Source organism: Chanodichthys erythropterus, chromosome 20, assembly GCF_024489055.1.
Source record: "Chanodichthys erythropterus isolate Z2021 chromosome 20, ASM2448905v1, whole genome shotgun sequence".
Classification (NCBI taxonomy): domain Eukaryota; kingdom Metazoa; phylum Chordata; class Actinopteri; order Cypriniformes; family Xenocyprididae; genus Chanodichthys; species Chanodichthys erythropterus.
Window position 1 is genome coordinate 829,038 of NC_090240.1, and position 26,792 is coordinate 855,829.

Consider the following 26,792-nt stretch of genomic DNA (forward strand, 5'->3'; position numbering starts at 1 on the left):
GGGCAGCCGACATGATGGAGACACCAACAGCCTAAAAACCTTAAAACAACAATAAATACAACAATAAATAACCAAATAAATAACTAAAAGACCTTACCTTAAAACTTGTTGGAGCTTGAAGCAGCAGATTTCAATATACCTCTCAAAAGTTGTGCGACTCGGGATATAAAAGATCTCGAGCCAAGTAACCTCCAAGAGGCGATCGCAGTCTCAACCGTCCAACCAGACACTTGATCTTAGCCAAAAGGCCGAGAAGCGATGCCGTTGCCAAGCAGTGGGGGCAGAGCCGGCAAAGGCGACGCCCATCTGGGCCGCGGTGGGTTTCGTACTTTGCCTCTAGGACCACTGCTGTCGATCAGATCGTTTGTTAAATAGTGGAGATGATTTGAAACAACCTGCTTTCGCGAACTGGTCCTAGGTTTTTCCATCGACCTCCACAAAAGCACCGCAGTACAATTCTCTGGACTCCCTAGGTCGTTCTTGATCAGGAGGGGGGGGGAAAAAAAAAAGCTCAACTTTAACATTTGGATAGTGTGACGAGTCCCTCGTTCTTCCTGCTACGGCCGGCCAGTGGGTGTGGCTGGGAGACTCATCAAGTGAACCATGTACACCCGTGCTTCCCTCTATAAAGCTTGGGCTTTGTTTGGCGTGGTGTGTTGCTTGCTCCTGGGTGCTTTGGTTTTGATTTTGGTCTTTGTTTATTTTGAGTTCCTTATTCATTTAAATGTGGTTCTGTCTGATGTTTGGTTATTGATGTGTCTGACAGAAATTGTGTTTGGTTTTGTTGATTTCTTGTTTCATATATTTTCTTATTTATGCTGATAAATCTCTTTTCGTTGCAACCTACCAAGCTGCCTATGTCCTCCGTTTCATTTGTCACGGCTTTGAGCCGGTCGTGACAATAGCGACCACGGGGTCATTTAGAAAACGGCCGTGGTCGAGTGCCCCCAAAAGCCTGTCGTCCCTGAAGGAAAACTCAGAACTTTGCGAAACCAGGCGAGCGCACGCAACACCCGATTCCATAAAAGGGGCGTGCAAACACACACGGAGCCACAGACAACGCTACGACTGTTAGAAACCACAGGTTCTCTCGGCACCACCTAATCTTCTTTCAACCAGTATGTCCAGGGGAGAGCGCGAACGCAGTCCCCCACTACCATAAATTATGCAGTCGAGATTCCCACATTTGGGGAATTCGCAGGGGTCAGCACAACCGGAGTGCAATGGCCGAGCCTCGCCCTGGGTGAACCACCTTCCTGATCATGGTGTCTCCCCTGCCAGGTAAGTATGAGTCCCCAGGCCTCCAGTCAGAGGCTACCCTATCCCTCTTTGCCGTCCTCATCAACGGTGACCCCCTCCCCCACCCCAAGCAAAGGAAGGGCGTGTCCCTTCCATTACTTGACTGCGATTTCCGTGACCATGCCTTCAAGCCGGCAAACTGCCAAGCACCTACAGGTGCTGGTCGTATGATTAGAATGTCATCAAAAAGTTGATTTCTTTCACTAATTCCTTTCAAAAAGTCAAACTTGTATATTATGTACATTGCACACAGACTGATATATTTCAAATGTTTATTTCTTTTAATTTTGATGATTATAACTGACAACTAAGGAAAATCCCAAATCCGGTATCTCAGCAAATTTAGAATATTACTTAAGACCAATACAAAGAAAGGATTTTTAGAAATCTTGGCCAACTGAAAACTATAAACATGAAAAGTATGAGCGTGTGCAGCACTCAATACTTAGTTGGGGCTCCTTTTGCCTGAATTACTGCAGCAATGCGGCGTGGCATGGAGTCGATCGGTCTGTGGCACTGCTCAGGTGTTATGAGAGCCCAGGTTGCTCTGATAGTGGCCTTCAGCTCTTCTTAATTGTTGGGTCTGGCATATGGCATCTTCCTCTTCACAATACCCCGTAGATTTTCTATGGGGTTAAGGTCAGGCGAGTTTGCTGGCCAATTAAGAACAGGGATACCATGGTCCTTAAACCGGGTACTGGTAGCTTTGGCACTGTGTGCAGGTGCCAAGTCCTGTTGGGAAATGAAATCTGCATCTCCATAAAGTTGGTCAGCAGCAGGAAGCATGAAGTGCTCTAAAACTTCCTGGTATACGGCTGCGTTGACCTTGGACCTCAGAAAACACAGTGGGCCAACACCAGCAGATGACATGGCACCCCAAACCATCACTGACTGTGGAAACTTTAGGCTGGCCCTCAAGCGACGTGGATTGTGTGCCTCTCCTCTCTTCCTCAAGACTCTGGGACCCCGATTTCCAAAGGAAATGCCAAATTGACTTTCATCAGAGAACGTAACTTTGGACCACTCAGCAGCAGTCCAGTCCTTTTTGTCGAGGCGCCTCTGACGCTGTCTGTTGTTCAAGAGTGGCTTGACACAAGGAACGAGACAGCTGAAAACCATGTCTTGCATACGTCTGTGCGTAGGGGTTCTTGAAGCACTGACTCCAGCTGCAGTCCACTCTTTGTGAATCTCCCCCACATTTTTGAATGGGTTCTGTTTCACAGTCCTCTCCAGGGTGCGGTTATCCCTATTGCTAGTACACTTTTTTTCTACCACATCTTTTCCTTCCCTTCGCCTCTCTATTAATGTGCTTGGACACAGAGCTCTGCGAACAGCCAGCCTCTTTTGCAATGACCTTTTGTGTCTTGGCCTCCTTGTGCAAGGTGTCAGTGGTCGTCTTTTGGACAACTGTCAAGTCAGCAGTCTTCCCCATGACTGTGTAGCCTACAGAACTAGACTGAGAGACCATTTAAAGGCCTTTGCAGGTGTTTTGAGTTAATTAGCTGATAAGAGTGTGTGGCACCAGGTGTCTTCAATATTGAACCTTTTCACAATATTCTAATTTTCTGAGATAGTGACTTTGGGATTTTCCATAGTTGTCAGCTATACTCATCAAAATGAAAAGAAATAAACATGTGAAACCTCTCAGTCTGTGTGTAATGAATGAATATGATATATACAAGTTTCACTTTTTGAAAGGAATTAGTGAAATAAATCAACTTTTTGATGACATTCTAATTATATGACCAGCACCTGTACACGAGCTGCGGTCCTTTAGACCAGTGGTTCCCATCAGTCAGGCGTGTTTGATTAGATGTCTCCCTGATCAAACACACCCGATCCAACTCATCAGCTCGTTGGTAAAGACTCCAAGACCTCAGACGGGCGCATCAGACAAGAGTGACATTCAAGACGTGCAGTGCTGGTTTGGGAACCGCTGCTTTGGAACAACGGCGACCGTTTCATAAGGGTGCGAGACGGTGCCACCCTGCCAGCCACCCCACCGCAGGTACATAGAGACTCCTTGTGAAGCTCCAGCGACATTCCCTCTGCTATTAACCACAACGATTTGCAGTCCCCCAAAAGGGGAAGCACACCGTTCCTGGAGACACTGCAATACCAGGTCGATGCGTGGAGTGGACGGAGCAAGCCCCGGTTCCGGCTCCATGAGCCAAAAATCCATTTAATATGTAGTCCCCAGATAGGAGACGTATCAGATATTAAACTGATAAGAACAGATACTACACTTGATCTTAGCCAAAAGGCCGAGAAGCGATGCCGTTGCCAAGCAGTGGGGGCAGAGCCGGCAAAGGCGACGCCCATCTGGGCCGCGGTGGGTTTCGTACTTTGCCTCTAGGACCACTGCTGTCGATCAGATCGTTTGTTAAATAGTGGAGATGATTTGAAACAACCTGCTTTCGCGAACTGGTCCTAGGTTTTTCCATCGACCTCCACAAAAGCACCGCAGTACAATTCTCTGGACTCCCTAGGTCGTTCTTGATCAGGAGGGGGGGAAAAAAAAAAGCTCAACTTTAACATTTGGATAGTGTGACGAGTCCCTCGTTCTTCCTGCTACGGCCGGCCAGTGGGTGTGGCTGGGAGACTCATCAAGTGAACCATGTACACCCGTGCTTCCCTCTATAAAGCTTGGGCTTTGTTTGGCGTGGTGTGTTGCTTGCTCCTGGGTGCTTTGGTTTTGATTTTGGTCTTTGTTTATTTTGAGTTCCTTATTCATTTAAATGTGGTTCTGTCTGATGTTTGGTTATTGATGTGTCTGACAGAAATTGTGTTTGGTTTTGTTGATTTCTTGTTTCATATATTTTCTTATTTATGCTGATAAATCTCTTTTCGTTGCAACCTACCAAGCTGCCTATGTCCTCCGTTTCATTTGTCACGGCTTTGAGCCGGTCGTGACAATAGCGACCACGGGGTCATTTAGAAAACGGCCATGGTCGAGTGCCCCCAAAAGCCTGTCGTCCCTGAAGGAAAACTCAGAACTTTGCGAAACCAGGCGAGCGCACGCAACACCCGATTCCATAAAAGGGGCGTGCAAACACACACGGAGCCACAGACAACGCTACGACTGTTAGAAACCACAGGTTCTCTCGGCACCACCTAATCTTCTTTCAACCAGTATGTCCAGGGGAGAGCGCGAACGCAGTCCCCCACTACCATAAATTATGCAGTCGAGATTCCCACATTTGGGGAATTCGCAGGGGTCAGCACAACCGGAGTGCAATGGCCGAGCCTCGCCCTGGGTGAACCACCTTCCTGATCATGGTGTCTCCCCTGCCAGGTAAGTATGAGTCCCCAGGCCTCCAGTCAGAGGCTACCCTATCCCTCTTTGCCGTCCTCATCAACGGTGACCCCCTCCCCCACCCCAAGCAAAGGAAGGGCGTGTCCCTTCCATTACTTGACTGCGATTTTCGTGACCATGCCTTCAAGCCGGCAAACTGCCAAGCACCTACAGGTGCTGGTCGTATGATTAGAATGTCATCAAAAAGTTGATTTCTTTCACTAATTCCTTTCAAAAAGTCAAACTTGTATATTATGTACATTGCACACAGACTGATATATTTCAAATGTTTATTTCTTTTAATTTTGATGATTATAACTGACAACTAAGGAAAATCCCAAATCCGGTATCTCAGCAAATTTAGAATATTACTTAAGACCAATACAAAGAAAGGATTTTTAGAAATCTTGGCCAACTGAAAACTATAAACATGAAAAGTATGAGCGTGTGCAGCACTCAATACTTAGTTGGGGCTCCTTTTGCCTGAATTACTGCAGCAATGCGGCGTGGCATGGAGTCGATCGGTCTGTGGCACTGCTCAGGTGTTATGAGAGCCCAGGTTGCTCTGATAGTGGCCTTCAGCTCTTCTTAATTGTTGGGTCTGGCATATGGCATCTTCCTCTTCACAATACCCCGTAGATTTTCTATGGGGTTAAGGTCAGGCGAGTTTGCTGGCCAATTAAGAACAGGGATACCATGGTCCTTAAACCGGGTACTGGTAGCTTTGGCACTGTGTGCAGGTGCCAAGTCCTGTTGGGAAATGAAATCTGCATCTCCATAAAGTTGGTCAGCAGCAGGAAGCATGAAGTGCTCTAAAACTTCCTGGTATACGGCTGCGTTGACCTTGGACCTCAGAAAACACAGTGGGCCAACACCAGCAGATGACATGGCACCCCAAACCATCACTGACTGTGGAAACTTTAGGCTGGCCCTCAAGCGACGTGGATTGTGTGCCTCTCCTCTCTTCCTCCAGACTCTGGGACCCCGATTTCCAAAGGAAATGCCAAATTGACTTTCATCAGAGAACGTAACTTTGGACCACTCAGCAGCAGTCCAGTCCTTTTTGTCGAGGCGCCTCTGACGCTGTCTGTTGTTCAAGAGTGGCTTGACACAAGGAACGAGACAGCTGAAAACCATGTCTTGCATACGTCTGTGCGTAGGGGTTCTTGAAGCACTGACTCCAGCTGCAGTCCACTCTTTGTGAATCTCCCCCACATTTTTGAATGGGTTCTGTTTCACAGTCCTCTCCAGGGTGCGGTTATCCCTATTGCTAGTACACTTTTTTCTACCACATCTTTTCCTTCCCTTCGCCTCTCTATTAATGTGCTTGGACACAGAGCTCTGCGAACAGCCAGCCTCTTTTGAAATGACCTTTTGTGTCTTGGCCTCCTTGTGCAAGGTGTCAGTGGTCGTCTTTTGGACAACTGTCAAGTCAGCAGTCTTCCCCATGACTGTGTAGCCTACAGAACTAGACTGAGAGACCATTTAAAGGCCTTTGCAGGTGTTTTGAGTTAATTAGCTGATAAGAGTGTGTGGCACCAGGTGTCTTCAATATTGAACCTTTTCACAATATTCTAATTTTCTGAGATAGTGACTTTGGGATTTTCCATAGTTGTCAGCTATACTCATCAAAATGAAAAGAAATAAACATGTGAAACCTCTCAGTCTGTGTGTAATGAATGAATATGATATATACAAGTTTCACTTTTTGAAAGGAATTAGTGAAATAAATCAACTTTTTGATGACATTCTAATTATATGACCAGCACCTGTACACGAGCTGCGGTCCTTTAGACCAGTGGTTCCCATCAGTCAGGCGTGTTTGATTAGATGTCTCCCTGATCAAACACACCCGATCCAACTCATCAGCTCGTTGGTAAAGACTCCAAGACCTCAGACGGGCGCATCAGACAAGAGTGACATTCAAGACGTGCAGTGCTGGTTTGGGAACCGCTGCTTTGGAACAACGGCGACCGTTTCATAAGGGTGCGAGACGGTGCCACCCTGCCAGCCACCCCACCGCAGGTACATAGAGACTCCTTGTGAAGCTCCAGCGACATTCCCTCTGCTATTAACCACAACGATTTGCAGTCCCCCAAAAGGGGAAGCACACCGTTCCTGGAGACACTGCAATACCAGGTCGATGCGTGGAGTGGACGGAGCAAGCCCCGGTTCCGGCTCCATGAGCCAAAAATCCATTTAATATGTAGTCCCCAGATAGGGGACGTATCAGATATTAAACTGATAAGAACAGATACTACACTTGATCTTAGCCAAAAGGCCGAGAAGCGATGCCGTTGCCAAGCAGTGGGGGCAGACCCGGCAAAGGCGACGCCCATCTGGGCCGCGGTGGGTTTCGTACTTTGCCTCTAGGACCACTGCTGTCGATCAGATCGTTTGTTAAATAGTGGAGATGATTTGAAACAACCTGCTTTCGCGAACTGGTCCTAGGTTTTTCCATCGACCTCCACAAAAGCACCGCAGTACAATTCTCTGGACTCCCTAGGTCGTTCTTGATCAGGAGGGGGGGAAAAAAAAAAGCTCAACTTTAACATTTGGATAGTGTGACGAGTCCCTCGTTCTTCCTGCTACGGCCGGCCAGTGGGTGTGGCTGGGAGACTCATCAAGTGAACCATGTACACCCGTGCTTCCCTCTATAAAGCTTGGGCTTTGTTTGGCGTGGTGTGTTGCTTGCTCCTGGGTGCTTTGGTTTTGATTTTGGTCTTTGTTTATTTTGAGTTCCTTATTCATTTAAATGTGGTTCTGTCTGATGTTTGGTTATTGATGTGTCTGACAGAAATTGTGTTTGGTTTTGTTGATTTCTTGTTTCATATATTTTCTTATTTATGCTGATAAATCTCTTTTCGTTGCAACCTACCAAGCTGCCTATGTCCTCCGTTTCATTTGTCACGGCTTTGAGCCGGTCGTGACAATAGCGACCACGGGGTCATTTAGAAAACGGCCGTGGTCGAGTGCCCCCAAAAGCCTGTCGTCCCTGAAGGAAAACTCAGAACTTTGCGAAACCAGGCGAGCGCACGCAACACCCGATTCCATAAAAGGGGAGTGCAAACACACACGGAGCCACAGACAACGCTACGACTGTTAGAAACCACAGGTTCTCTCGGCACCACCTAATCTTCTTTCAACCAGTATGTCCAGGGGAGAGCGCGAACGCAGTCCCCCACTACCATAAATTATGCAGTCGAGATTCCCACATTTGGGGAATTCGCAGGGGTCAGCACAACCAGAGTGCAATGGCCGAGCCTCGCCCTGGGTGAACCACCTTCCTGATCATGGTGTCTCCCCTGCCAGGTAAGTATGAGTCCCCAGGCCTCCAGTCAGAGGCTACCCTATCCCTCTTTGCCGTCCTCATCAACGGTGACCCCCCTCCCCCACCCCAAGCAAAGGAAGGGCGTGTCCCTTCCATTACTTGACTGCGATTTCCGTGACCATGCCTTCAAGCCGGCAAACTGCCAAGCACCTACAGGTGCTGGTCGTATGATTAGAATGTCATCAAAAAGTTGATTTCTTTCACTAATTCCTTTCAAAAAGTCAAACTTGTATATTATGTACATTGCACACAGACTGATATATTTCAAATGTTTATTTCTTTTAATTTTGATGATTATAACTGACAACTAAGGAAAATCCCAAATCCGGTATCTCAGCAAATTTAGAATATTACTTAAGACCAATACAAAGAAAGGATTTTTAGAAATCTTGGCCAACTGAAAACTATAAACATGAAAAGTATGAGCGTGTGCAGCACTCAATACTTAGTTGGGGCTCCTTTTGCCTGAATTACTGCAGCAATGCGGCGTGGCATGGAGTCGATCGGTCTGTGGCACTGCTCAGGTGTTATGAGAGCCCAGGTTGCTCTGATAGTGGCCTTCAGCTCTTCTTAATTGTTGGGTCTGGCATATGGCATCTTCCTCTTCACAATACCCCGTAGATTTTCTATGGGGTTAAGGTCAGGCGAGTTTGCTGGCCAATTAAGAACAGGGATACCATGGTCCTTAAACCGGGTACTGGTAGCTTTGGCACTGTGTGCAGGTGCCAAGTCCTGTTGGGAAATGAAATCTGCATCTCCATAAAGTTGGTCAGCAGCAGGAAGCATGAAGTGCTCTAAAACTTCCTGGTATACGGCTGCGTTGACCTTGGACCTCAGAAAACACAGTGGGCCAACACCAGCAGATGACATGGCACCCCAAACCATCACTGACTGTGGAAACTTTAGGCTGGCCCTCAAGCGACGTGGATTGTGTGCCTCTCCTCTCTTCCTCCAGACTCTGGGACCCCGATTTCCAAAGGAAATGCCAAATTGACTTTCATCAGAGAACGTAACTTTGGACCACTCAGCAGCAGTCCAGTCCTTTTTGTCGAGGCGCCTCTGACGCTGTCTGTTGTTCAAGAGTGGCTTGACACAAGGAACGAGACAGCTGAAAACCATGTCTTGCATACGTCTGTGCGTAGGGGTTCTTGAAGCACTGACTCCAGCTGCAGTCCACTCTTTGTGAATCTCCCCCACATTTTTGAATGGGTTCTGTTTCACAGTCCTCTCCAGGGTGCGGTTATCCCTATTGCTAGTACACTTTTTTTCTACCACATCTTTTCCTTCCCTTCGCCTCTCTATTAATGTGCTTGGACACAGAGCTCTGCGAACAGCCAGCCTCTTTTGCAATGACCTTTTGTGTCTTGGCCTCCTTGTGCAAGGTGTCAGTGGTCGTCTTTTGGACAACTGTCAAGTCAGCAGTCTTCCCCATGACTGTGTAGCCTACAGAACTAGACTGAGAGACCATTTAAAGGCCTTTGCAGGTGTTTTGAGTTAATTAGCTGATAAGAGTGTGTGGCACCAGGTGTCTTCAATATTGAACCTTTTCACAATATTCTAATTTTCTGAGATAGTGACTTTGGGATTTTCCATAGTTGTCAGCTATACTCATCAAAATGAAAAGAAATAAACATGTGAAACCTCTCAGTCTGTGTGTAATGAATGAATATGATATATACAAGTTTCACTTTTTGAAAGGAATTAGTGAAATAAATCAACTTTTTGATGACATTCTAATTATATGACCAGCACCTGTACACGAGCTGCGGTCCTTTAGACCAGTGGTTCCCATCAGTCAGGCGTGTTTGATTAGATGTCTCCCTGATCAAACACACCCGATCCAACTCATCAGCTCGTTGGTAAAGACTCCAAGACCTCAGACGGGCGCATCAGACAAGAGTGACATTCAAGACGTGCAGTGCTGGTTTGGGAACCGCTGCTTTGGAACAACGGCGACCGTTTCATAAGGGTGCGAGACGGTGCCACCCTGCCAGCCACCCCACCGCAGGTACATAGAGACTCCTTGTGAAGCTCCAGCGACATTCCCTCTGCTATTAACCACAACGATTTGCAGTCCCCCAAAAGGGGAAGCACACCGTTCCTGGAGACACTGCAATACCAGGTCGATGCGTGGAGTGGACGGAGCAAGCCCCGGTTCCGGCTCCATGAGCCAAAAATCCATTTAATATGTAGTCCCCAGATAGGGGACGTATCAGATATTAAACTGATAAGAACAGATACTACACTTGATCTTAGCCAAAAGGCCGAGAAGCGATGCCGTTGCCAAGCAGTGGGGGCAGACCCGGCAAAGGCGACGCCCATCTGGGCCGCGGTGGGTTTCGTACTTTGCCTCTAGGACCACTGCTGTCGATCAGATCGTTTGTTAAATAGTGGAGATGATTTGAAACAACCTGCTTTCGCGAACTGGTCCTAGGTTTTTCCATCGACCTCCACAAAAGCACCGCAGTACAATTCTCTGGACTCCCTAGGTCGTTCTTGATCAGGAGGGGGGAAAAAAAAAAAGCTCAACTTTAACATTTGGATAGTGTGACGAGTCCCTCGTTCTTCCTGCTACGGCCGGCCAGTGGGTGTGGCTGGGAGACTCATCAAGTGAACCATGTACACCCGTGCTTCCCTCTATAAAGCTTGGGCTTTGTTTGGCGTGGTGTGTTGCTTGCTCCTGGGTGCTTTGGTTTTGATTTTGGTCTTTGTTTATTTTGAGTTCCTTATTCATTTAAATGTGGTTCTGTCTGATGTTTGGTTATTGATGTGTCTGACAGAAATTGTGTTTGGTTTTGTTGATTTCTTGTTTCATATATTTTCTTATTTATGCTGATAAATCTCTTTTCGTTGCAACCTACCAAGCTGCCTATGTCCTCCGTTTCATTTGTCACGGCTTTGAGCCGGTCGTGACAATAGCGACCACGGGGTCATTTAGAAAACGGCCGTGGTCGAGTGCCCCCAAAAGCCTGTCGTCCCTGAAGGAAAACTCAGAACTTTGCGAAACCAGGCGAGCGCACGCAACACCCGATTCCATAAAAGGGGCGTGCAAACACACACGGAGCCACAGACAACGCTACGACTGTTAGAAACCACAGGTTCTCTCGGCACCACCTAATCTTCTTTCAACCAGTATGTCCAGGGGAGAGCGCGAACGCAGTCCCCCACTACCATAAATTATGCAGTCGAGATTCCCACATTTGGGGAATTCGCAGGGGTCAGCACAACCAGAGTGCAATGGCCGAGCCTCGCCCTGGGTGAACCACCTTCCTGATCATGGTGTCTCCCCTGCCAGGTAAGTATGAGTCCCCAGGCCTCCAGTCAGAGGCTACCCTATCCCTCTTTGCCGTCCTCATCAACGGTGACCCCCCTCCCCCACCCCAAGCAAAGGAAGGGCGTGTCCCTTCCATTACTTGACTGCGATTTCCGTGACCATGCCTTCAAGCCGGCAAACTGCCAAGCACCTACAGGTGCTGGTCGTATGATTAGAATGTCATCAAAAAGTTGATTTCTTTCACTAATTCCTTTCAAAAAGTCAAACTTGTATATTATGTACATTGCACACAGACTGATATATTTCAAATGTTTATTTCTTTTAATTTTGATGATTATAACTGACAACTAAGGAAAATCCCAAATCCGGTATCTCAGCAAATTTAGAATATTACTTAAGACCAATACAAAGAAAGGATTTTTAGAAATCTTGGCCAACTGAAAACTATAAACATGAAAAGTATGAGCGTGTGCAGCACTCAATACTTAGTTGGGGCTCCTTTTGCCTGAATTACTGCAGCAATGCGGCGTGGCATGGAGTCGATCGGTCTGTGGCACTGCTCAGGTGTTATGAGAGCCCAGGTTGCTCTGATAGTGGCCTTCAGCTCTTCTTAATTGTTGGGTCTGGCATATGGCATCTTCCTCTTCACAATACCCCGTAGATTTTCTATGGGGTTAAGGTCAGGCGAGTTTGCTGGCCAATTAAGAACAGGGATACCATGGTCCTTAAACCGGGTACTGGTAGCTTTGGCACTGTGTGCAGGTGCCAAGTCCTGTTGGGAAATGAAATCTGCATCTCCATAAAGTTGGTCAGCAGCAGGAAGCATGAAGTGCTCTAAAACTTCCTGGTATACGGCTGCGTTGACCTTGGACCTCAGAAAACACAGTGGGCCAACACCAGCAGATGACATGGCACCCCAAACCATCACTGACTGTGGAAACTTTAGGCTGGCCCTCAAGCGACGTGGATTGTGTGCCTCTCCTCTCTTCCTCCAGACTCTGGGACCCCGATTTCCAAAGGAAATGCCAAATTGACTTTCATCAGAGAACGTAACTTTGGACCACTCAGCAGCAGTCCAGTCCTTTTTGTCGAGGCGCCTCTGACGCTGTCTGTTGTTCAAGAGTGGCTTGACACAAGGAACGAGACAGCTGAAAACCATGTCTTGCATACGTCTGTGCGTAGGGGTTCTTGAAGCACTGACTCCAGCTGCAGTCCACTCTTTGTGAATCTCCCCCACATTTTTGAATGGGTTCTGTTTCACAGTCCTCTCCAGGGTGCGGTTATCCCTATTGCTAGTACACTTTTTTTCTACCACATCTTTTCCTTCCCTTCGCCTCTCTATTAATGTGCTTGGACACAGAGCTCTGCGAACAGCCAGCCTCTTTTGCAATGACCTTTTGTGTCTTGGCCTCCTTGTGCAAGGTGTCAGTGGTCGTCTTTTGGACAACTGTCAAGTCAGCAGTCTTCCCCATGACTGTGTAGCCTACAGAACTAGACTGAGAGACCATTTAAAGGCCTTTGCAGGTGTTTTGAGTTAATTAGCTGATAAGAGTGTGTGGCACCAGGTGTCTTCAATATTGAACCTTTTCACAATATTCTAATTTTCTGAGATAGTGACTTTGGGATTTTCCATAGTTGTCAGCTATACTCATCAAAATGAAAAGAAATAAACATGTGAAACCTCTCAGTCTGTGTGTAATGAATGAATATGATATATACAAGTTTCACTTTTTGAAAGGAATTAGTGAAATAAATCAACTTTTTGATGACATTCTAATTATATGACCAGCACCTGTACACGAGCTGCGGTCCTTTAGACCAGTGGTTCCCATCAGTCAGGCGTGTTTGATTAGATGTCTCCCTGATCAAACACACCCGATCCAACTCATCAGCTCGTTGGTAAAGACTCCAAGACCTCAGACGGGCGCATCAGACAAGAGTGACATTCAAGACGTGCAGTGCTGGTTTGGGAACCGCTGCTTTGGAACAACGGCGACCGTTTCATAAGGGTGCGAGACGGTGCCACCCTGCCAGCCACCCCACCGCAGGTACATAGAGACTCCTTGTGAAGCTCCAGCGACATTCCCTCTGCTATTAACCACAACGATTTGCAGTCCCCCAAAAGGGGAAGCACACCGTTCCTGGAGACACTGCAATACCAGGTCGATGCGTGGAGTGGACGGAGCAAGCCCCGGTTCCGGCTCCATGAGCCAAAAATCCATTTAATATGTAGTCCCCAGATAGGGGACGTATCAGATATTAAACTGATAAGAACAGATACTACACTTGATCTTAGCCAAAAGGCCGAGAAGCGATGCCGTTGCCAAGCAGTGGGGGCAGACCCGGCAAAGGCGACGCCCATCTGGGCCGCGGTGGGTTTCGTACTTTGCCTCTAGGACCACTGCTGTCGATCAGATCGTTTGTTAAATAGTGGAGATGATTTGAAACAACCTGCTTTCGCGAACTGGTCCTAGGTTTTTCCATCGACCTCCACAAAAGCACCGCAGTACAATTCTCTGGACTCCCTAGGTCGTTCTTGATCAGGAGGGGGGGAAAAAAAAAAAAGCTCAACTTTAACATTTGGATAGTGTGACGAGTCCCTCGTTCTTCCTGCTACGGCCGGCCAGTGGGTGTGGCTGGGAGACTCATCAAGTGAACCATGTACACCCGTGCTTCCCTCTATAAAGCTTGGGCTTTGTTTGGCGTGGTGTGTTGCTTGCTCCTGGGTGCTTTGGTTTTGATTTTGGTCTTTGTTTATTTTGAGTTCCTTATTCATTTAAATGTGGTTCTGTCTGATGTTTGGTTATTGATGTGTCTGACAGAAATTGTGTTTGGTTTTGTTGATTTCTTGTTTCATATATTTTCTTATTTATGCTGATAAATCTCTTTTCGTTGCAACCTACCAAGCTGCCTATGTCCTCCGTTTCATTTGTCACGGCTTTGAGCCGGTCGTGACAATAGCGACCACGGGGTCATTTAGAAAACGGCCGTGGTCGAGTGCCCCCAAAAGCCTGTCGTCCCTGAAGGAAAACTCAGAACTTTGCGAAACCAGGCGAGCGCACGCAACACCCGATTCCATAAAAGGGGCGTGCAAACACACACGGAGCCACAGACAACGCTACGACTGTTAGAAACCACAGGTTCTCTCGGCACCACCTAATCTTCTTTCAACCAGTATGTCCAGGGGAGAGCGCGAACGCAGTCCCCCACTACCATAAATTATGCAGTCGAGATTCCCACATTTGGGGAATTCGCAGGGGTCAGCACAACCAGAGTGCAATGGCCGAGCCTCGCCCTGGGTGAACCACCTTCCTGATCATGGTGTCTCCCCTGCCAGGTAAGTATGAGTCCCCAGGCCTCCAGTCAGAGGCTACCCTATCCCTCTTTGCCGTCCTCATCAACGGTGACCCCCTCCCCCACCCCAAGCAAAGGAAGGGCGTGTCCCTTCCATTACTTGACTGCGATTTCCGTGACCATGCCTTCAAGCCGGCAAACTGCCAAGCACCTACAGGTGCTGGTCGTATGATTAGAATGTCATCAAAAAGTTGATTTCTTTCACTAATTCCTTTCAAAAAGTCAAACTTGTATATTATGTACATTGCACACAGACTGATATATTTCAAATGTTTATTTCTTTTAATTTTGATGATTATAACTGACAACTAAGGAAAATCCCAAATCCGGTATCTCAGCAAATTTAGAATATTACTTAAGACCAATACAAAGAAAGGATTTTTAGAAATCTTGGCCAACTGAAAACTATAAACATGAAAAGTATGAGCGTGTGCAGCACTCAATACTTAGTTGGGGCTCCTTTTGCCTGAATTACTGCAGCAATGCGGCGTGGCATGGAGTCGATCGGTCTGTGGCACTGCTCAGGTGTTATGAGAGCCCAGGTTGCTCTGATAGTGGCCTTCAGCTCTTCTTAATTGTTGGGTCTGGCATATGGCATCTTCCTCTTCACAATACCCCGTAGATTTTCTATGGGGTTAAGGTCAGGCGAGTTTGCTGGCCAATTAAGAACAGGGATACCATGGTCCTTAAACCGGGTACTGGTAGCTTTGGCACTGTGTGCAGGTGCCAAGTCCTGTTGGGAAATGAAATCTGCATCTCCATAAAGTTGGTCAGCAGCAGGAAGCATGAAGTGCTCTAAAACTTCCTGGTATACGGCTGCGTTGACCTTGGACCTCAGAAAACACAGTGGGCCAACACCAGCAGATGACATGGCACCCCAAACCATCACTGACTGTGGAAACTTTAGGCTGGCCCTCAAGCGACGTGGATTGTGTGCCTCTCCTCTCTTCCTCCAGACTCTGGGACCCCGATTTCCAAAGGAAATGCCAAATTGACTTTCATCAGAGAACGTAACTTTGGACCACTCAGCAGCAGTCCAGTCCTTTTTGTCGAGGCGCCTCTGACGCTGTCTGTTGTTCAAGAGTGGCTTGACACAAGGAACGAGACAGCTGAAAACCATGTCTTGCATACGTCTGTGCGTAGGGGTTCTTGAAGCACTGACTCCAGCTGCAGTCCACTCTTTGTGAATCTCCCCCACATTTTTGAATGGGTTCTGTTTCACAGTCCTCTCCAGGGTGCGGTTATCCCTATTGCTAGTACACTTTTTTCTACCACATCTTTTCCTTCCCTTCGCCTCTCTATTAATGTGCTTGGACACAGAGCTCTGCGAACAGCCAGCCTCTTTTGCAATGACCTTTTGTGTCTTGGCCTCCTTGTGCAAGGTGTCAGTGGTCGTCTTTTGGACAACTGTCAAGTCAGCAGTCTTCCCCATGACTGTGTAGCCTACAGAACTAGACTGAGAGACCATTTAAAGGCCTTTGCAGGTGTTTTGAGTTAATTAGCTGATAAGAGTGTGTGGCACCAGGTGTCTTCAATATTGAACCTTTTCACAATATTCTAATTTTCTGAGATAGTGACTTTGGGATTTTCCATAGTTGTCAGCTATACTCATCAAAATGAAAAGAAATAAACATGTGAAACCTCTCAGTCTGTGTGTAATGAATGAATATGATATATACAAGTTTCACTTTTTGAAAGGAATTAGTGAAATAAATCAACTTTTTGATGACATTCTAATTATATGACCAGCACCTGTACACGAGCTGCGGTCCTTTAGACCAGTGGTTCCCATCAGTCAGGCGTGTTTGATTAGATGTCTCCCTGATCAAACACACCCGATCCAACTCATCAGCTCGTTGGTAAAGACTCCAAGACCTCAGACGGGCGCATCAGACAAGAGTGACATTCAAGACGTGCAGTGCTGGTTTGGGAACCGCTGCTTTGGAACAACGGCGACCGTTTCATAAGGGTGCGAGACGGTGCCACCCTGCCAGCCACCCCACCGCAGGTACATAGAGACTCCTTGTGAAGCTCCAGCGACATTCCCTCTGCTATTAACCACAACGATTTGCAGTCCCCCAAAAGGGGAAGCACACCGTTCCTGGAGACACTGCAATACCAGGTCGATGCGTGGAGTGGACGGAGCAAGCCCCGGTTCCGGCTCCATGAGCCAAAAATCCATTTAATATGTAGTCCCCAGATAGGGGACGTATCAGATATTAAACTGATAAGAACAGATACTACACTTGATCTTAGCCAAAAGGCCGAGAAGCGATGCCGTTGCCAAGCAGTGGGGGCAGACCCGGCAAAGGCGACGCCCATCTGGGCCGCGGTGGGTTTCGTACTTTGCCTCTAGGACCACTGCTGTCGATCAGATCGTTTGTTAAATAGTGGAGATGATTTGAAACAACCTGCTTTCGCGAACTGGTCCTAGGTTTTTCCATCGACCTCCACAAAAGCACCGCAGTACAATTCTCTGGACTCCCTAGGTCGTTCTTGATCAGGAGGGGGGAAAAAAAAAGCTCAACTTTAACATTTGGATAGTGTGACGAGTCCCTCGTTCTTCCTGCTACGGCCGGCCAGTGGGTGTGGCTGGGAGACTCATCAAGTGAACCATGTACACCCGTGCTTCCCTCTATAAAGCTTGGGCTTTGTTTGGCGTGGTGTGTTGCTTGCTCCTGGGTGCTTTGGTTTTGATTTTGGTCTTTGTTTATTTTGAGTTCCTTATTCATTTAAATGTGGTTCTGTCTGATGTTTGGTTATTGATGTGTCTGACAGAAATTGTGTTTGGTTTTGTTGATTTCTTGTTTCATATATTTTCTTATTTATGCTGATAAATCTCTTTTCGTTGCAACCTACCAAGCTGCCTATGTCCTCCGTTTCATTTGTCACGGCTTTGAGCCGGTCGTGACAATAGCGACCACGGGGTCATTTAGAAAACGGCCGTGGTCGAGTGCCCCCAAAAGCCTGTCGTCCCTGAAGGAAAACTCAGAACTTTGCGAAACCAGGCGAGCGCACGCAACACCCGATTCCATAAAAGGGGCGTGCAAACACACACGGAGCCACAGACAACGCTACGACTGTTAGAAACCACAGGTTCTCTCGGCACCACCTAATCTTCTTTCAACCAGTATGTCCAGGGGAGAGCGCGAACGCAGTCCCCCACTACCATAAATTATGCAGTCGAGATTCCCACATTTGGGGAATTCGCAGGGGTCAGCACAACCAGAGTGCAATGGCCGAGCCTCGCCCTGGGTGAACCACCTTCCTGATCATGGTGTCTCCCCTGCCAGGTAAGTATGAGTCCCCAGGCCTCCAGTCAGAGGCTACCCTATCCCTCTTTGCCGTCCTCATCAACGGTGACCCCCTCCCCCACCCCAAGCAAAGGAAGGGCGTGTCCCTTCCATTACTTGACTGCGATTTCCGTGACCATGCCTTCAAGCCGGCAAACTGCCAAGCACCTACAGGTGCTGGTCGTATGATTAGAATGTCATCAAAAAGTTGATTTCTTTCACTAATTCCTTTCAAAAAGTCAAACTTGTATATTATGTACATTGCACACAGACTGATATATTTCAAATGTTTATTTCTTTTAATTTTGATGATTATAACTGACAACTAAGGAAAATCCCAAATCCGGTATCTCAGCAAATTTAGAATATTACTTAAGACCAATACAAAGAAAGGATTTTTAGAAATCTTGGCCAACTGAAAACTATAAACATGAAAAGTATGAGCGTGTGCAGCACTCAATACTTAGTTGGGGCTCCTTTTGCCTGAATTACTGCAGCAATGCGGCGTGGCATGGAGTCGATCGGTCTGTGGCACTGCTCAGGTGTTATGAGAGCCCAGGTTGCTCTGATAGTGGCCTTCAGCTCTTCTTAATTGTTGGGTCTGGCATATGGCATCTTCCTCTTCACAATACCCCGTAGATTTTCTATGGGGTTAAGGTCAGGCGAGTTTGCTGGCCAATTAAGAACAGGGATACCATGGTCCTTAAACCGGGTACTGGTAGCTTTGGCACTGTGTGCAGGTGCCAAGTCCTGTTGGGAAATGAAATCTGCATCTCCATAAAGTTGGTCAGCAGCAGGAAGCATGAAGTGCTCTAAAACTTCCTGGTATACGGCTGCGTTGACCTTGGACCTCAGAAAACACAGTGGGCCAACACCAGCAGATGACATGGCACCCCAAACCATCACTGACTGTGGAAACTTTAGGCTGGCCCTCAAGCGACGTGGATTGTGTGCCTCTCCTCTCTTCCTCCAGACTCTGGGACCCCGATTTCCAAAGGAAATGCCAAATTGACTTTCATCAGAGAACGTAACTTTGGACCACTCAGCAGCAGTCCAGTCCTTTTTGTCGAGGCGCCTCTGACGCTGTCTGTTGTTCAAGAGTGGCTTGACACAAGGAACGAGACAGCTGAAAACCATGTCTTGCATACGTCTGTGCGTAGGGGTTCTTGAAGCACTGACTCCAGCTGCAGTCCACTCTTTGTGAATCTCCCCCACATTTTTGAATGGGTTCTGTTTCACAGTCCTCTCCAGGGTGCGGTTATCCCTATTGCTAGTACACTTTTTTTCTACCACATCTTTTCCTTCCCTTCGCCTCTCTATTAATGTGCTTGGACACAGAGCTCTGCGAACAGCCAGCCTCTTTTGCAATGACCTTTTGTGTCTTGGCCTCCTTGTGCAAGGTGTCAGTGGTCGTCTTTTGGACAACTGTCAAGTCAGCAGTCTTCCCCATGACTGTGTAGCCTACAGAACTAGACTGAGAGACCATTTAAAGGCCTTTGCAGGTGTTTTGAGTTAATTAGCTGATAAGAGTGTGTGGCACCAGGTGTCTTCAATATTGAACCTTTTCACAATATTCTAATTTTCTGAGATAGTGACTTTGGGATTTTCCATAGTTGTCAGCTATACTCATCAAAATGAAAAGAAATAAACATGTGAAACCTCTCAGTCTGTGTGTAATGAATGAATATGATATATACAAGTTTCACTTTTTGAAAGGAATTAGTGAAATAAATCAACTTTTTGATGACATTCTAATTATATGACCAGCACCTGTACACGAGCTGCGGTCCTTTAGACCAGTGGTTCCCATCAGTCAGGCGTGTTTGATTAGATGTCTCCCTGATCAAACACACCCGATCCAACTCATCAGCTCGTTGGTAAAGACTCCAAGACCTCAGACGGGCGCATCAGACAAGAGTGACATTCAAGACGTGCAGTGCTGGTTTGGGAACCGCTGCTTTGGAACAACGGCGACCGTTTCATAAGGGTGCGAGACGGTGCCACCCTGCCAGCCACCCCACCGCAGGTACATAGAGACTCCTTGTGAAGCTCCAGCGACATTCCCTCTGCTATTAACCACAACGATTTGCAGTCCCCCAAAAGGGGAAGCACACCGTTCCTGGAGACACTGCAATACCAGGTCGATGCGTGGAGTGGACGGAGCAAGCCCCGGTTCCGGCTCCATGAGCCAAAAATCCATTTAATATGTAGTCCCCAGATAGGGGACGTATCAGATATTAAACTGATAAGAACAGATACTACACTTGATCTTAGCCAAAAGGCCGAGAAGCGATGCCGTTGCCAAGCAGTGGGGGCAGACCCGGCAAAGGCGACGCCCATCTGGGCCGCGGTGGGTTTCGTACTTTGCCTCTAGGACCACTGCTGTCGATCAGATCGTTTGTTAAATAGTGGAGATGATTTGAAACAACCTGCTTTCGCGAACTGGTCCTAGGTTTTTCCATCGACCTCCACAAAAGCACCGCAGTACAATTCTCTGGACTCCCTAGGTCGTTCTTGATCAGGAGGGGGGAAAAAAAAAAAAGCTCAACTTTAACATTTGGATAGTGTGACGAGTCCCTCGTTCTTCCTGCTACGGCCGGCCAGTGGGTGTGGCTGGGAGACTCATCAAGTGAACCATGTACACCCGTGCTTCCCTCTATAAAGCTTGGGCTTTGTTTGGCGTGGTGTGTTGCTTGCTCCTGGGTGCTTTGGTTTTGATTTTGGTCTTTGTTTATTTTGAGTTCCTTATTCATTTAAATGTGGTTCTGTCTGATGTTTGGTTATTGATGTGTCTGACAGAAATTGTGTTTGGTTTTGTTGATTTCTTGTTTCATATATTTTCTTATTTATGCTGATAAATCTCTTTTCGTTGCAACCTACCAAGCTGCCTATGTCCTCCGTTTCATTTGTCACGGCTTTGAGCCGGTCGTGACAATAGCGACCACGGGGTCATTTAGAAAACGGCCGTGGTCGAGTGCCCCCAAAAGCCTGTCGTCCCTGAAGGAAAACTCAGAACTTTGCGAAACCAGGCGAGCGCACGCAACACCCGATTCCATAAAAGGGGCGTGCAAACACACACGGAGCCACAGACAACGCTACGACTGTTAGAAACCACAGGTTCTCTCGGCACCACCTAATCTTCTTTCAACCAGTATGTCCAGGGGAGAGCGCGAACGCAGTCCCCCACTACCATAAATTATGCAGTCGAGATTCCCACATTTGGGGAATTCGCAGGGGTCAGCACAACCGGAGTGCAATGGCCGAGCCTCGCCCTGGGTGAACCACCTTCCTGATCATGGTGTCTCCCCTGCCAGGTAAGTATGAGTCCCCAGGCCTCCAGTCAGAGGCTACCCTATCCCTCTTTGCCGTCCTCATCAACGGTGACCCCCTCCCCCACCCCAAGCAAAGGAAGGGCGTGTCCCTTCCATTACTTGACTGCGATTTCCGTGACCATGCCTTCAAGCCGGCAAACTGCCAAGCACCTACAGGTGCTGGTCGTATGATTAGAATGTCATCAAAAAGTTGATTTCTTTCACTAATTCCTTTCAAAAAGTCAAACTTGTATATTATGTACATTGCACACAGACTGATATATTTCAAATGTTTATTTCTTTTAATTTTGATGATTATAACTGACAACTAAGGAAAATCCCAAATCCGGTATCTCAGCAAATTTAGAATATTACTTAAGACCAATACAAAGAAAGGATTTTTAGAAATCTTGGCCAACTGAAAACTATAAACATGAAAAGTATGAGCGTGTGCAGCACTCAATACTTAGTTGGGGCTCCTTTTGCCTGAATTACTGCAGCAATGCGGCGTGGCATGGAGTCGATCGGTCTGTGGCACTGCTCAGGTGTTATGAGAGCCCAGGTTGCTCTGATAGTGGCCTTCAGCTCTTCTTAATTGTTGGGTCTGGCATATGGCATCTTCCTCTTCACAATACCCCGTAGATTTTCTATGGGGTTAAGGTCAGGCGAGTTTGCTGGCCAATTAAGAACAGGGATACCATGGTCCTTAAACCGGGTACTGGTAGCTTTGGCACTGTGTGCAGGTGCCAAGTCCTGTTGGGAAATGAAATCTGCATCTCCATAAAGTTGGTCAGCAGCAGGAAGCATGAAGTGCTCTAAAACTTCCTGGTATACGGCTGCGTTGACCTTGGACCTCAGAAAACACAGTGGGCCAACACCAGCAGATGACATGGCACCCCAAACCATCACTGACTGTGGAAACTTTAGGCTGGCCCTCAAGCGACGTGGATTGTGTGCCTCTCCTCTCTTCCTCCAGACTCTGGGACCCCGATTTCCAAAGGAAATGCCAAATTGACTTTCATCAGAGAACGTAACTTTGGACCACTCAGCAGCAGTCCAGTCCTTTTTGTCGAGGCGCCTCTGACGCTGTCTGTTGTTCAAGAGTGGCTTGACACAAGGAACGAGACAGCTGAAAACCATGTCTTGCATACGTCTGTGCGTAGGGGTTCTTGAAGCACTGACTCCAGCTGCAGTCCACTCTTTGTGAATCTCCCCCACATTTTTGAATGGGTTCTGTTTCACAGTCCTCTCCAGGGTGCGGTTATCCCTATTGCTAGTACACTTTTTTTCTACCACATCTTTTCCTTCCCTTCGCCTCTCTATTAATGTGCTTGGACACAGAGCTCTGCGAACAGCCAGCCTCTTTTGCAATGACCTTTTGTGTCTTGGCCTCCTTGTGCAAGGTGTCAGTGGTCGTCTTTTGGACAACTGTCAAGTCAGCAGTCTTCCCCATGACTGTGTAGCCTACAGAACTAGACTGAGAGACCATTTAAAGGCCTTTGCAGGTGTTTTGAGTTAATTAGCTGATAAGAGTGTGTGGCACCAGGTGTCTTCAATATTGAACCTTTTCACAATATTCTAATTTTCTGAGATAGTGACTTTGGGATTTTCCATAGTTGTCAGCTATACTCATCAAAATGAAAAGAAATAAACATGTGAAACCTCTCAGTCTGTGTGTAATGAATGAATATGATATATACAAGTTTCACTTTTTGAAAGGAATTAGTGAAATAAATCAACTTTTTGATGACATTCTAATTATATGACCAGCACCTGTACACGAGCTGCGGTCCTTTAGACCAGTGGTTCCCATCAGTCAGGCGTGTTTGATTAGATGTCTCCCTGATCAAACACACCCGATCCAACTCATCAGCTCGTTGGTAAAGACTCCAAGACCTCAGACGGGCGCATCAGACAAGAGTGACATTCAAGACGTGCAGTGCTGGTTTGGGAACCGCTGCTTTGGAACAACGGCGACCGTTTCATAAGGGTGCGAGACGGTGCCACCCTGCCAGCCACCCCACCGCAGGTACATAGAGACTCCTTGTGAAGCTCCAGCGACATTCCCTCTGCTATTAACCACAACGATTTGCAGTCCCCCAAAAGGGGAAGCACACCGTTCCTGGAGACACTGCAATACCAGGTCGATGCGTGGAGTGGACGGAGCAAGCCCCGGTTCCGGCTCCATGAGCCAAAAATCCATTTAATATGTAGTCCCCAGATAGGGGACGTATCAGATATTAAACTGATAAGAACAGATACTACACTTGATCTTAGCCAAAAGGCCGAGAAGCGATGCCGTTGCCAAGCAGTGGGGGCAGACCCGGCAAAGGCGACGCCCATCTGGGCCGCGGTGGGTTTCGTACTTTGCCTCTAGGACCACTGCTGTCGATCAGATCGTTTGTTAAATAGTGGAGATGATTTGAAACAACCTGCTTTCGCGAACTGGTCCTAGGTTTTTCCATCGACCTCCACAAAAGCACCGCAGTACAATTCTCTGGACTCCCTAGGTCGTTCTTGATCAGGAGGGGGGAAAAAAAAAAAAGCTCAACTTTAACATTTGGATAGTGTGACGAGTCCCTCGTTCTTCCTGCTACGGCCGGCCAGTGGGTGTGGCTGGGAGACTCATCAAGTGAACCATGTACACCCGTGCTTCCCTCTATAAAGCTTGGGCTTTGTTTGGCGTGGTGTGTTGCTTGCTCCTGGGTGCTTTGGTTTTGATTTTGGTCTTTGTTTATTTTGAGTTCCTTATTCATTTAAATGTGGTTCTGTCTGATGTTTGGTTATTGATGTGTCTGACAGAAATTGTGTTTGGTTTTGTTGATTTCTTGTTTCATATATTTTCTTATTTATGCTGATAAATCTCTTTTCGTTGCAACCTACCAAGCTGCCTATGTCCTCCGTTTCATTTGTCACGGCTTTGAGCCGGTCGTGACAATAGCGACCACGGGGTCATTTAGAAAACGGCCGTGGTCGAGTGCCCCCAAAAGCCTGTCGTCCCTGAAGGAAAACTCAGAACTTTGCGAAACCAGGCGAGCGCACGCAACACCCGATTCCATAAAAGGGGCGTGCAAACACACACGGAGCCACAGACAACGCTACGACTGTTAGAAACCACAGGTTCTCTCGGCACCACCTAATCTTCTTTCAACCAGTATGTCCAGGGGAGAGCGCGAACGCAGTCCCCCACTACCATAAATTATGCAGTCGAGATTCCCACATTTGGGGAATTCGCAGGGGTCAGCACAACCAGAGTGCAATGGCCGAGCCTCGCCCTGGGTGAACCACCTTCCTGATCATGGTGTCTCCCCTGCCAGGTAAGTATGAGTCCCCAGGCCTCCAGTCAGAGGCTACCCTATCCCTCTTTGCCGTCCTCATCAACGGTGACCCCCCTCCCCCACCCCAAGCAAAGGAAGGGCGTGTCCCTTCCATTACTTGACTGCGATTTCCGTGACCATGCCTTCAAGCCGGCAAACTGCCAAGCACCTACAGGTGCTGGTCGTATGATTAGAATGTCATCAAAAAGTTGATTTCTTTCACTAATTCCTTTCAAAAAGTCAAACTTGTATATTATGTACATTGCACACAGACTGATATATTTCAAATGTTTATTTCTTTTAATTTTGATGATTATAACTGACAACTAAGGAAAATCCCAAATCCGGTATCTCAGCAAATTTAGAATATTACTTAAGACCAATACAAAGAAAGGATTTTTAGAAATCTTGGCCAACTGAAAACTATAAACATGAAAAGTATGAGCGTGTGCAGCACTCAATACTTAGTTGGGGCTCCTTTTGCCTGAATTACTGCAGCAATGCGGCGTGGCATGGAGTCGATCGGTCTGTGGCACTGCTCAGGTGTTATGAGAGCCCAGGTTGCTCTGATAGTGGCCTTCAGCTCTTCTTAATTGTTGGGTCTGGCATATGGCATCTTCCTCTTCACAATACCCCGTAGATTTTCTATGGGGTTAAGGTCAGGCGAGTTTGCTGGCCAATTAAGAACAGGGATACCATGGTCCTTAAACCGGGTACTGGTAGCTTTGGCACTGTGTGCAGGTGCCAAGTCCTGTTGGGAAATGAAATCTGCATCTCCATAAAGTTGGTCAGCAGCAGGAAGCATGAAGTGCTCTAAAACTTCCTGGTATACGGCTGCGTTGACCTTGGACCTCAGAAAACACAGTGGGCCAACACCAGCAGATGACATGGCACCCCAAACCATCACTGACTGTGGAAACTTTAGGCTGGCCCTCAAGCGACGTGGATTGTGTGCCTCTCCTCTCTTCCTCCAGACTCTGGGACCCCGATTTCCAAAGGAAATGCCAAATTGACTTTCATCAGAGAACGTAACTTTGGACCACTCAGCAGCAGTCCAGTCCTTTTTGTCGAGGCGCCTCTGACGCTGTCTGTTGTTCAAGAGTGGCTTGACACAAGGAACGAGACAGCTGAAAACCATGTCTTGCATACGTCTGTGCGTAGGGGTTCTTGAAGCACTGACTCCAGCTGCAGTCCACTCTTTGTGAATCTCCCCCACATTTTTGAATGGGTTCTGTTTCACAGTCCTCTCCAGGGTGCGGTTATCCCTATTGCTAGTACACTTTTTTTCTACCACATCTTTTCCTTCCCTTCGCCTCTCTATTAATGTGCTTGGACACAGAGCTCTGCGAACAGCCAGCCTCTTTTGCAATGACCTTTTGTGTCTTGGCCTCCTTGTGCAAGGTGTCAGTGGTCGTCTTTTGGACAACTGTCAAGTCAGCAGTCTTCCCCATGACTGTGTAGCCTACAGAACTAGACTGAGAGACCATTTAAAGGCCTTTGCAGGTGTTTTGAATTAATTAGCTGATAAGAGTGTGTGGCACCAGGTGTCTTCAATATTGAACCTTTTCACAATATTCTAATTTTCTGAGATAGTGACTTTGGGATTTTCCATAGTTGTCAGCTATACTCATCAAAATGAAAAGAAATAAACATGTGAAACCTCTCAGTCTGTGTGTAATGAATGAATATGATATATACAAGTTTCACTTTTTGAAAGGAATTAGTGAAATAAATCAACTTTTTGATGACATTCTAATTATATGACCAGCACCTGTACACGAGCTGCGGTCCTTTAGACCAGTGGTTCCCATCAGTCAGGCGTGTTTGATTAGATGTCTCCCTGATCAAACACACCCGATCCAACTCATCAGCTCGTTGGTAAAGACTCCAAGACCTCAGACGGGCGCATCAGACAAGAGTGACATTCAAGACGTGCAGTGCTGGTTTGGGAACCGCTGCTTTGGAACAACGGCGACCGTTTCATAAGGGTGCGAGACGGTGCCACCCTGCCAGCCACCCCACCGCAGGTACATAGAGACTCCTTGTGAAGCTCCAGCGACATTCCCTCTGCTATTAACCACAACGATTTGCAATCCCCCAAAAGGGGAAGCACACCGTTCCTGGAGACACTGCAATACCAGGTCGATGCGTGGAGTGGACGGAGCAAGCCCCGGTTCCGGCTCCATGAGCCAAAAATCCATTTAATATGTAGTCCCCAGATAGGGGACGTATCAGATATTAAACTGATAAGAACAGATACTACACTTGATCTTAGCCAAAAGGCCGAGAAGCGATGCCGTTGCCAAGCAGTGGGGGCA

At 47.3% G+C, this 26,792-nt stretch overlaps 16 non-coding genes across 16 annotated transcripts; all 16 read right to left on the reverse strand.

The window, feature by feature from the left end:
- Positions 1–1,125: 1,125 nt before the first annotated feature.
- LOC137009974 (U1 spliceosomal RNA) lies at positions 1,126–1,289 on the reverse strand. The gene has a single exon (XR_010893059.1). It is a non-coding gene; the product is annotated as a U1 spliceosomal RNA (small nuclear RNA).
- Positions 1,290–3,384: 2,095 nt separating this feature from the next.
- Positions 3,385–3,575, reverse strand: LOC137010199 (U2 spliceosomal RNA). The gene has a single exon (XR_010893272.1). It is a non-coding gene; the product is annotated as a U2 spliceosomal RNA (small nuclear RNA).
- An 863-nt stretch (positions 3,576–4,438) lies between these two features.
- Positions 4,439–4,602, reverse strand: LOC137009975 (U1 spliceosomal RNA). Its single transcript, XR_010893060.1, has one exon. It is a non-coding gene; the product is annotated as a U1 spliceosomal RNA (small nuclear RNA).
- Positions 4,603–6,696: 2,094 nt separating this feature from the next.
- Positions 6,697–6,887, reverse strand: LOC137010146 (U2 spliceosomal RNA). Its single transcript, XR_010893220.1, has one exon. It is a non-coding gene; the product is annotated as a U2 spliceosomal RNA (small nuclear RNA).
- Positions 6,888–7,750: 863 nt separating this feature from the next.
- Positions 7,751–7,914, reverse strand: LOC137010025 (U1 spliceosomal RNA). Its single transcript, XR_010893105.1, has one exon. It is a non-coding gene; the product is annotated as a U1 spliceosomal RNA (small nuclear RNA).
- A 2,096-nt stretch (positions 7,915–10,010) lies between these two features.
- On the reverse strand, positions 10,011–10,201 carry LOC137010147 (U2 spliceosomal RNA). The gene has a single exon (XR_010893221.1). It is a non-coding gene; the product is annotated as a U2 spliceosomal RNA (small nuclear RNA).
- Positions 10,202–11,064: 863 nt separating this feature from the next.
- LOC137010026 (U1 spliceosomal RNA) lies at positions 11,065–11,228 on the reverse strand. Its single transcript, XR_010893106.1, has one exon. It is a non-coding gene; the product is annotated as a U1 spliceosomal RNA (small nuclear RNA).
- A 2,096-nt stretch (positions 11,229–13,324) lies between these two features.
- LOC137010148 (U2 spliceosomal RNA) lies at positions 13,325–13,515 on the reverse strand. Its single transcript, XR_010893222.1, has one exon. It is a non-coding gene; the product is annotated as a U2 spliceosomal RNA (small nuclear RNA).
- An 865-nt stretch (positions 13,516–14,380) lies between these two features.
- Positions 14,381–14,544, reverse strand: LOC137010027 (U1 spliceosomal RNA). The gene has a single exon (XR_010893107.1). It is a non-coding gene; the product is annotated as a U1 spliceosomal RNA (small nuclear RNA).
- Positions 14,545–16,638: 2,094 nt separating this feature from the next.
- On the reverse strand, positions 16,639–16,829 carry LOC137010149 (U2 spliceosomal RNA). Its single transcript, XR_010893223.1, has one exon. It is a non-coding gene; the product is annotated as a U2 spliceosomal RNA (small nuclear RNA).
- Positions 16,830–17,690: 861 nt separating this feature from the next.
- Positions 17,691–17,854, reverse strand: LOC137010028 (U1 spliceosomal RNA). Its single transcript, XR_010893108.1, has one exon. It is a non-coding gene; the product is annotated as a U1 spliceosomal RNA (small nuclear RNA).
- A 2,095-nt stretch (positions 17,855–19,949) lies between these two features.
- LOC137010150 (U2 spliceosomal RNA) lies at positions 19,950–20,140 on the reverse strand. The gene has a single exon (XR_010893224.1). It is a non-coding gene; the product is annotated as a U2 spliceosomal RNA (small nuclear RNA).
- An 864-nt stretch (positions 20,141–21,004) lies between these two features.
- LOC137009976 (U1 spliceosomal RNA) lies at positions 21,005–21,168 on the reverse strand. Its single transcript, XR_010893061.1, has one exon. It is a non-coding gene; the product is annotated as a U1 spliceosomal RNA (small nuclear RNA).
- Positions 21,169–23,263: 2,095 nt separating this feature from the next.
- Positions 23,264–23,454, reverse strand: LOC137010151 (U2 spliceosomal RNA). Its single transcript, XR_010893225.1, has one exon. It is a non-coding gene; the product is annotated as a U2 spliceosomal RNA (small nuclear RNA).
- An 864-nt stretch (positions 23,455–24,318) lies between these two features.
- Positions 24,319–24,482, reverse strand: LOC137010029 (U1 spliceosomal RNA). The gene has a single exon (XR_010893109.1). It is a non-coding gene; the product is annotated as a U1 spliceosomal RNA (small nuclear RNA).
- Positions 24,483–26,578: 2,096 nt separating this feature from the next.
- LOC137010152 (U2 spliceosomal RNA) lies at positions 26,579–26,769 on the reverse strand. Its single transcript, XR_010893226.1, has one exon. It is a non-coding gene; the product is annotated as a U2 spliceosomal RNA (small nuclear RNA).
- Positions 26,770–26,792: the final 23 nt, after the last annotated feature.